We start from the raw sequence: 8,375 nt of genomic DNA on the forward strand, positions 1-8,375 counted from the left end.
TTACTGAAAAGACCCCAAAAACAATGAGCCAGTACAGAATTAAGAAATTAGAGTGATATCTGGACCTGAAGAAGAGAGCGCTGAGCCTGCAGAGATGCTGAAAACTTTTGCTGCCCCTCACCCTGAGCAAAGACCTCATCTGAAACCAAGACCATGAGCTGGGAGGAACTGTAGAGTTGCAAAATTGGGGTAATGCCCATAATTGTCTCAAGGGTAGGACTCCCAACATTGCTCCTAATGGACAAAGATGCACATTTCTTTTACTCTAAGTCTCCATGTGAGAGACAAGGGAGACTGCAGACCCATTGGGCTTCTCAAGTTTAAGGTGATCACTTTTGACAAAGACATTAAAAAGAGAAAAAGTCTCCTGCCCTGTTTATTTACCCTGGCACAGACACCCCAATTTCATGATGACAACTCTACCTACCTTTTGAACTGTTTATCAGAAGAGTGAATTCCTATTCCCTTCTGTAATGGGTTTGTCTGAGCATGTTGAAGCAAAATACGTCCCTTGGCTGCGTTACATTCTTGAAGAGGAGCTTTTTGGAGCTCCCATAGTCAAAGAGTTAATAAAAACACAAAATTGAACATATTAACGTTCAAAGCATTTGGTACTATTTAGTGATGGAGTGCCTAAGCTGTGAAAATACTAATTTCAGTTACTTAAGGCACTAAAATGGGCACTTAACAGATGTACCTGATAGATTTTCTGAGACCATCAAATTGAGAATTTAGACAATAATTCTCATCACAACTTCATTCCTTGTTTCAAAGACAATTTCTTTCTATAATTTACCCTTCTTTCCAGAAGTGACAAAAAAACAGACATGGTTTCTTTGCTAGCAGTATAGTTTTTAGAAAACTAACTGGCCTGAGTCATGCATTGTATTATAGCCATCTTTACTCCAAGCCCTGAGTACTGGTTCACATACTTGTGAACAGTGTAACAATGAGAGGTGTTTTAAAGTCATGTTAAAAGAGACATCACCAAGACTGGCTACCTTAAGTGGAAATTGTAAAACCCATCTGTCCTTTACTTGAACTTTTGAATGGGTCTAAATGCCTGCAAACTGTTCTTTTTAGAAGCAGTAGAAAGAATGGCAAGTGTGCTCTAAAGAGAAGGAGAAAAGACTTGGGATGTGTTCAGCCAACATACTGCTGCTCTCTCAGCAGCAGAATAACCTGTTTGGAAAGAAGAAATGTCTCCTGGTCACTCTGAACTCAGGGCAACACTTTTAAAGTAAATGTTTCTTAGGTTTCAAAGCAGTACTTTTGCAAATCACTGCCAATCGACAATATGGTAATTTTAAATTTCTCATTCCCCTAATGAAAGGTAGTCCTAGAATTTACTTCATTATGCCTTTGATGAAGGCACTTTCATAAAGCATGCTGTAAGATAATTACAATTGAACAAAGTGTTCCCCAGGTAAACAGTCTATAATTAGTGTAAATTATCCCATGCATCTATTTTATTTTAGGATTGGTTGGTCTGGCTCCTCAACACGTAAAGGCATTCTGAATAATTACCAATGCAATCTGCACGATGCACTATAATTTTCTACTAGGTACAGGGTGTTTATTTATACTGATAATGTCTGATCTTTTAAGGAAATTCTGTCATGGCATCATAATCAGTCTTGGTATTGACAGAAAAGAGTTCTGCTCTGCAATATTTAGGAGATAAAAGAAAGCTAAATTAACCCTATAATATACTACCTTTATAGTCTGATTAAAATCAAATAATCTGAACATATCAGCTCAATCAATGACATATTTCTACATATTACACCACATCATAAATGGTAAAGTATGTTTACTTGTGAAAAACTCAAATGATGAAGTCCAAAACATTTAGTACTCATTATATCCAGATGATATATCCAGAATACTCCATATTCCAGATACAGAAAAGTAGAATTAATTGAATAAACTTAAACAGACTTATTTAACTACTTTGTTTTATATAAACATTTTGATATTGTACATTTATTTTCACAGACAGGTGGATAAATTCTCCAACTCTAACAACTGTGATTTCACTGACTTGCAGGGAATGTGAAGTGCACCACTTAAACGTTTCTGAAATATTTTTTATTATTATTTTCTATTTGTAAAAAACGTGGGTTAAAATTCCAAAACTGTTATTTGCAAACTGTAGCATTTCCTTTCCAATGGATTGAAGACTGCAAAATTTAATCCCATTGTTCTGAATGTAATCTACCATTGGAGTATAAAGCAGTTTATGGTCATTACACTAGGTTAAGAGTGTAAATTTGATACATAAAGCAAGTTTAAGGAAATAAATACATTCTAAAAAAAGTATATGTAACAATCCAATTTATGGGACATCCTCCGTGAAACCTTAGGTATAAAACCAGCCCTGCATAAGTTACCTTGTTTGATAAATTTTTCTTTAAGCATGTCTTCCTTTGAAAAAAATGCAATGCCACATTTATAGCTCTACTTCCATTTCTACTTGTATTTAACATTCTCCAAATTTGTTTTTTAAAAAATTAAAGTTATCTGACTTCATTTTCCTTTCCGGCAACATTTGGTGTCTCAATACAAGGATGTGTAATATACTCATAGCAAAAACGTGAGTATATTAAACAATTCATGCCATGTAAATGTGTTTTGTACACTGATAAAATCTGCTTTTTTTTTCAGTTTAGAATATCTTTGAAGTGGCTCTGGTTGCCACTAGTCACCTCCTATGCTTCGGTTCATGTCACACAGTGACTCTTGAGTGCCACAATGTGGATGAAATCACAAGGAACTGAACCCATGGTATTTGGCCCTCAGGAATGGCCTAGAATTAGTCTGAATCCAACACCTTCTAAAATATGTGCAGAGAAGTCACTGAGATCACAGCAGCAACTCATCATTCTATAAATACACTCCTATTTGTCTACATCATTTGCAAATTAATATCTAGTGGAGCCCTGTTGAATGATTAGTACTTTTAACTGTAACTTAAATATAAATAGGTAACTGCTGAGTTAATTAAGTTATATACACACAGGGGAGTGCCTGACCACAACAAGCAACAGCATGAGTTCCTACAAATACCTTGGCTGTAACTCAAAAACACTTGAAGTATAAATAAGTATAAATGCTTGAACGATTTGCTATTGCACTGCTGTAGCATGAAGGTATTTCTTAGGTTCAGCTGCAAAGCTTCTACATAGCAGCATTATCACCTTGTTCCTCAGGAAGCCTTCCCACAGCTTTCTCACAGTCCCAACTCTGCTGAATCTGCTGGATGTGATCATCTTGAGGACCACCTCAGATGAAGGCTGAGATGGCAGCACCTGCACAAACCATGGCGTGTGAGAAAGATATAGTTTCTCTTTCCTACTCTATGTTTTTTCTGAGCTTTTGACAGGGTTATTAGGCACTAAGTGGAAATGAGAAGAAAGTGAGTAAAAACATGTAATAAAAATATTGACAATTTTGGCAAGCTGGGAGATGTGATGGGAAGAAAGGAGAATCTACTAAAGAGAAAGAGGAAGCTGGAATTAAAAAACGTGATATTTAGGCCTTCTTTTCAAGATAGTGATAAATTATTATCCTATGAATTGACCCCACCTCCAAAAATATTCTCTTCCTGTTGTCATCTTACTGCAGGGGTTCCACACTGTTGTCTCCTATTGCAAAAGTTTCATACCTTCTTGATGTTTTCTCATGGGCTACTCCTCTGAGCACTGACTCCTTCTTCACAACACAAAACTGACTGCAGTGCCCTTCTCAACCAGCCAATCCACTCATTTATAGCACTCTTCTTCTCATTGGTTGCAGCTGTGGCCTGTTAAAGTCATGCCTGTTCCTAATCTTTGATAATTAGCCCAGCTGCAACTCCTTAGGGTAAGATTACTTTCTAGACTATTTTCTTATACTCTATCCCCCTGCAATTCCCCCTTTTTAATTGCAGAGTTGCAGCATTTCTAGAAGGTCATGTTCAAAAAAATTTAACATTATGACATTCTATATTTCATTTAGAGCTAATAGTTATACAAATGTTCCAATAACATACTACAGTACAAATATATACATATTTTAAGTGTTGATTCAGTTTTGCAGCTTTTCTCAGTTTACAAAGTACTTATCTTCAAAATCTTTTATACTCATGCTTAACAAACATAAATAGCTGCAGCTGATATATTTCACTAATCAATAAATACACTGTACTGAATAATAGAACTACTCTTTCTCCAGTTCTTACAGTTGCTTTAGTAAGTTCTTCCCTTCTTCTTTCAGTTTTGTTGCTTTTCCTCACACAGTTCTCTACCCAGATCACTCTAGGCTCACATCACTTAATGCTTAAGTCTTCTTTCCTGAATCACCACAGGATCACATTGTTGATACTTAAGTCCTTTTTTCCCAAATCCACAGGGTCATATAGTTTAGTATTTAAGTCCTTTTCTTTCTTCCTGAACCATGTCAGGGTCACCAATTGTTTTCATCTTACTATAGGGGTTCCATGCTGTTGTCTCCTTATCACAAAAGTTTCCTACCTTCTTGGTGCTTCTCATAGGCTCCTCCTCCTCAGAGCACTGATTCCTTTTTCACAAAATAACCAACTGACTCCAGTTCCCTTCTCAACCAGCCAACCTACTCTTTTATAGCACTCTTTTTATAGCATTGGTTACAGCTGTGGCCTGTTAAAGTCAGGCCTGTTCCTAATCTTTAATAATTAGCCCAGCTACAACTCCTTAGCGGTAAGATTACTTTCTACACTATCTTTATTTTCTTATATTCTATCCCCCTACACCTTTCTATTTTTTCTTCATCTGAAGGAAATTTTTACATTTCAGTGTAACTCTGTCTCATGTTATCAGAGATTTAAACATTTATAGTTGTTGGAACTTCCAAAGGGACCATTCTAATGTATTTCTGTATGAACTTATCTTTCATTATGTCAAGCATAGGGTTTTTTAATAATTTCTATTATATTGCTGCAGAATATGAAAGTCATAGATGTGTTAGGCCAAAACAAAAGATACAATAGAATATATCCATGGGTAATAATGTATTTTATTTTACACTGAAATTCATGTTTTCTAAAAGTAAAATTCTCATTTTAATCCTTTCAGCAGGCTCTTGTGGTTCCATTGACAATTCCTGACTCAAAAATAATTAAGAGATATTTCTTCATCTCATACTACTTATCTTATAAACAATTTCTAATAGTTAGTAATCCTTTTTTTAGGTACAGTTACCAAAATTGAACACTAAATAAATAGTTTGAAAGTACATATAAAGGTACAATTCCCTTCCAATTCATATATGATTTATATATCTGTTTCCCAATTTATCCATGAAATAATAGAATCACACATGCACACACTGAAAATCCATATTTCATCTATTACCCCACGTGGCTTCTTCATCATTCTTGAAGTCATTGCTTTTCAGAGCAATGGTAAACCTCTCACGCTACAAATATGACCTTTTCCCTACTTCTGTGTGCATGATCTTATGTTTACTTTGATTAAAGCACAAATCCTAAGGCAGTTTCCTCCTCCACCTGTTTTTGTGACATTTATAAAAGCTGTCTCTATGACCTAGTCATAAAGATACCAAACTAAGAAAAAAAAATGCAAACATCCATAGGAATTATACAAGAACTAGCGTTGTTAAAGGAAGATTTCCTATTTATGTTTTTTTCCTAGTTGACTGCTTCTATTCAGCAATGCCTTTTTTCAGCTGCCCAGATTTTTGTTTGGTTTAGATTTGGTCTTTGTCTAGATTCCTGCTATAATTTTTGAATACCCTTCCTTTTTTGACAGTGTGAATATTTCATTTTCATGGGAAAACAAGAAAGCTAAAGCTCTTCCATCCTATATCCTGTTCTTTCATTAAAATTAATTAACAATTTACAATTCACAAAACAACAATTTTTTTTTGCAGGAGCTGGACTGTATTTTTCATACACTAACAAAATTACTGAAGGACAGGTGATTGGTTTCTGCTTAGCCAGATGAAATTTTTCAGACACGTCTAAAGCATATAGGAATATTAAAAGTCAGCCTTAATGACTCTTAGAGTATAATAAAAAGGACTAAGTTGCAAAGATCCAGTTCTTAGTAGTATTTGATTTGTAATGCTTTCCTCTAACCTCTGTTTTTTATCTATCCTTGGGTCTCAAAATAGAATAAGGATTCTTAAGTGCTTGAATTACTAGAAGGTAAATTTTTGTTCTATATGTGGATTATTAAAATAAGCAAAGGAATAGAAATGTTGCATGACCTTTGATTAAACTGCACAATATACCAACAGATGAAAAATAAAAATAATTTCATACTTTAGGCAGGAATTTTTTTTGTATGCAATTAATACCATTTATGCATGAAGCACTCTGTTCTTTAAGCTAAGATTTTAGACTGTGTTTCAAAGGAAAAACTCCTGATTACGTTTGTTCTGTTCCTGGCCCCTAAATATGCTTAAGTTGTATGATAGAGTTTAGAAGTATTATCAAAATGAAAAGGGTTTTATTTCACCTTTGTTTCAAGGTGAAATAAAAGATATTAGTCTTGAAGTACTGTACAAGCACAGAAAAAATTGTAGTATAAACCCAAAAATATGAACACAAAAAACTGTACTTAGAAGTTTGTAACTGCTGCTGGCACAGTGGAAGCTCAGGGTTGAACATATATTTAGTTTAAATTTGTCTAATTTATATGTAAATTCTGTCTGGAAATGAAATAATAAATAAATAAATAAATAATAATAACAATAAAAAAGATGCTACTATTAAAATCTAGACCTGGAAAAACAGTGCATCCAAATCACAAGGATATTCATCAAGATAGGGAATAGTCAGTGTCATTTGCAAGTACTTGATGGTTTTTATTTTTAACTTTAACCTAGAGCTTCTGGTGCTTGTGTTTTGAATTAATAAAACATGTTCTGGAAATTATTACAACCCCTTTATAACTTTATGTACACTGAAGTACAGACGTACACTATCAACTGTAATTCTATATCAATATGTATGAGCTGAAAGGAAAATTACAGTCTTGCAAACAGGTTGGGGCTAATTAGAACCTAGGTAAAATTCTGTTTTATCTATTTTGAAAGCTATTAGAACTACTTCATTATTAAAATATTAGAAAATTAAAACTAATATAATTAATTTAAAAACTTAATTTCAGGTAAAAAATTGCCCATATGAAAACATGGCATCTAATTTTTACTTTTAATTAAAGCACTGTATTTTTAGATTGGAGGCAAATTGAGGGTTCTAGTCACTCAAATCCTAATCCAGTGGGGTATCACATATAGATTTTCAGATCTGTTTCATAAGCTTTTGACCAAAATACATAAAAAGCACATAGTTTCTCAGAAGGCTCTCCATTTCAGAAAGTCTGTCCCTCTTACATAAATATGTTGTAGAATTTACATATGGTTGCACAGCTGTACAGTAGTCATAAATGTGATTATTTGTGTAAAAGTGCTACTGGAAAAATAGTAGATGAAATAATACCATAAACTTTTAATAAACACCTTTTAAAATGTCAATGTCATTACAGTCCCAGGCAGCAGTTCAGATTTATGTCTAAAGCCTAATTATTTCTGATTACCTAGATTTAATCCTTGACACATTTATTGATGCAAGGCAGACACAGGCGGACACTGCATTAATCAGTGTTAGGCACAGCAAGCCCAGTTGTTCATTTCATGTTCTTTAGGCCTCTAAGGTAAGAAAATACCTGACTTTGTTTTGCAAGCAGCCCAAACTCAGTATCCTGGGAAACTTACTGCATATTCTTTAGACAATTTCCACCCCCAGCCCATAATGTTCAAATGAATATAAAGACCTACACAACAAGAGCACCAGTCAGGAGAACTGGACACGACCATGATTATGGTAATTATGTAGGAAGCAACAGATTTTTTTCATCTCTAGCCTTGAGATTAAGTGGGCCAGCCTAAATTGCATTCCATTAAAAGCAGCTAATATTTTTACCTCTCATAACAGGATGGTCCCATCCAATGTACAGGATAGAAATGATCTCTGGCTCATGGTAAGCTCTTAATCTATATTCATGCTACCTTGTCCAAGACAAAACAACAACAGGACTCCTGCTGAGAAATTAATGATCTAGTCAGTCATGTCAGTTCTCAGCCTTGCTCCCTCATCCTTTTGACTTCTCCTCTGTAAGTGTAGCCAATAGGATACAAGGCAATTTGTCTCAGTCGTACACACACACTTGTAGCTCAAAGAAAACAGTAAAGCTTTTTACCTGCTCAGACCACTAGAGCAGCTTTCAGATGTCTGGATTAACCAAAATGATACCAGGTCAGGCAATAGTAATTTGAAACACAGCATAATTATTTCAGGTGTCTGGAAGGAATAGAAATAGTTGCAATCA

Source organism: Agelaius tricolor, unplaced genomic scaffold (assembly GCF_023055355.1).
Source record: "Agelaius tricolor isolate 1412-34295 unplaced genomic scaffold, bAgeTri1.0.p SCAF_1, whole genome shotgun sequence".
Taxonomy (NCBI): domain Eukaryota; kingdom Metazoa; phylum Chordata; class Aves; order Passeriformes; family Icteridae; genus Agelaius; species Agelaius tricolor.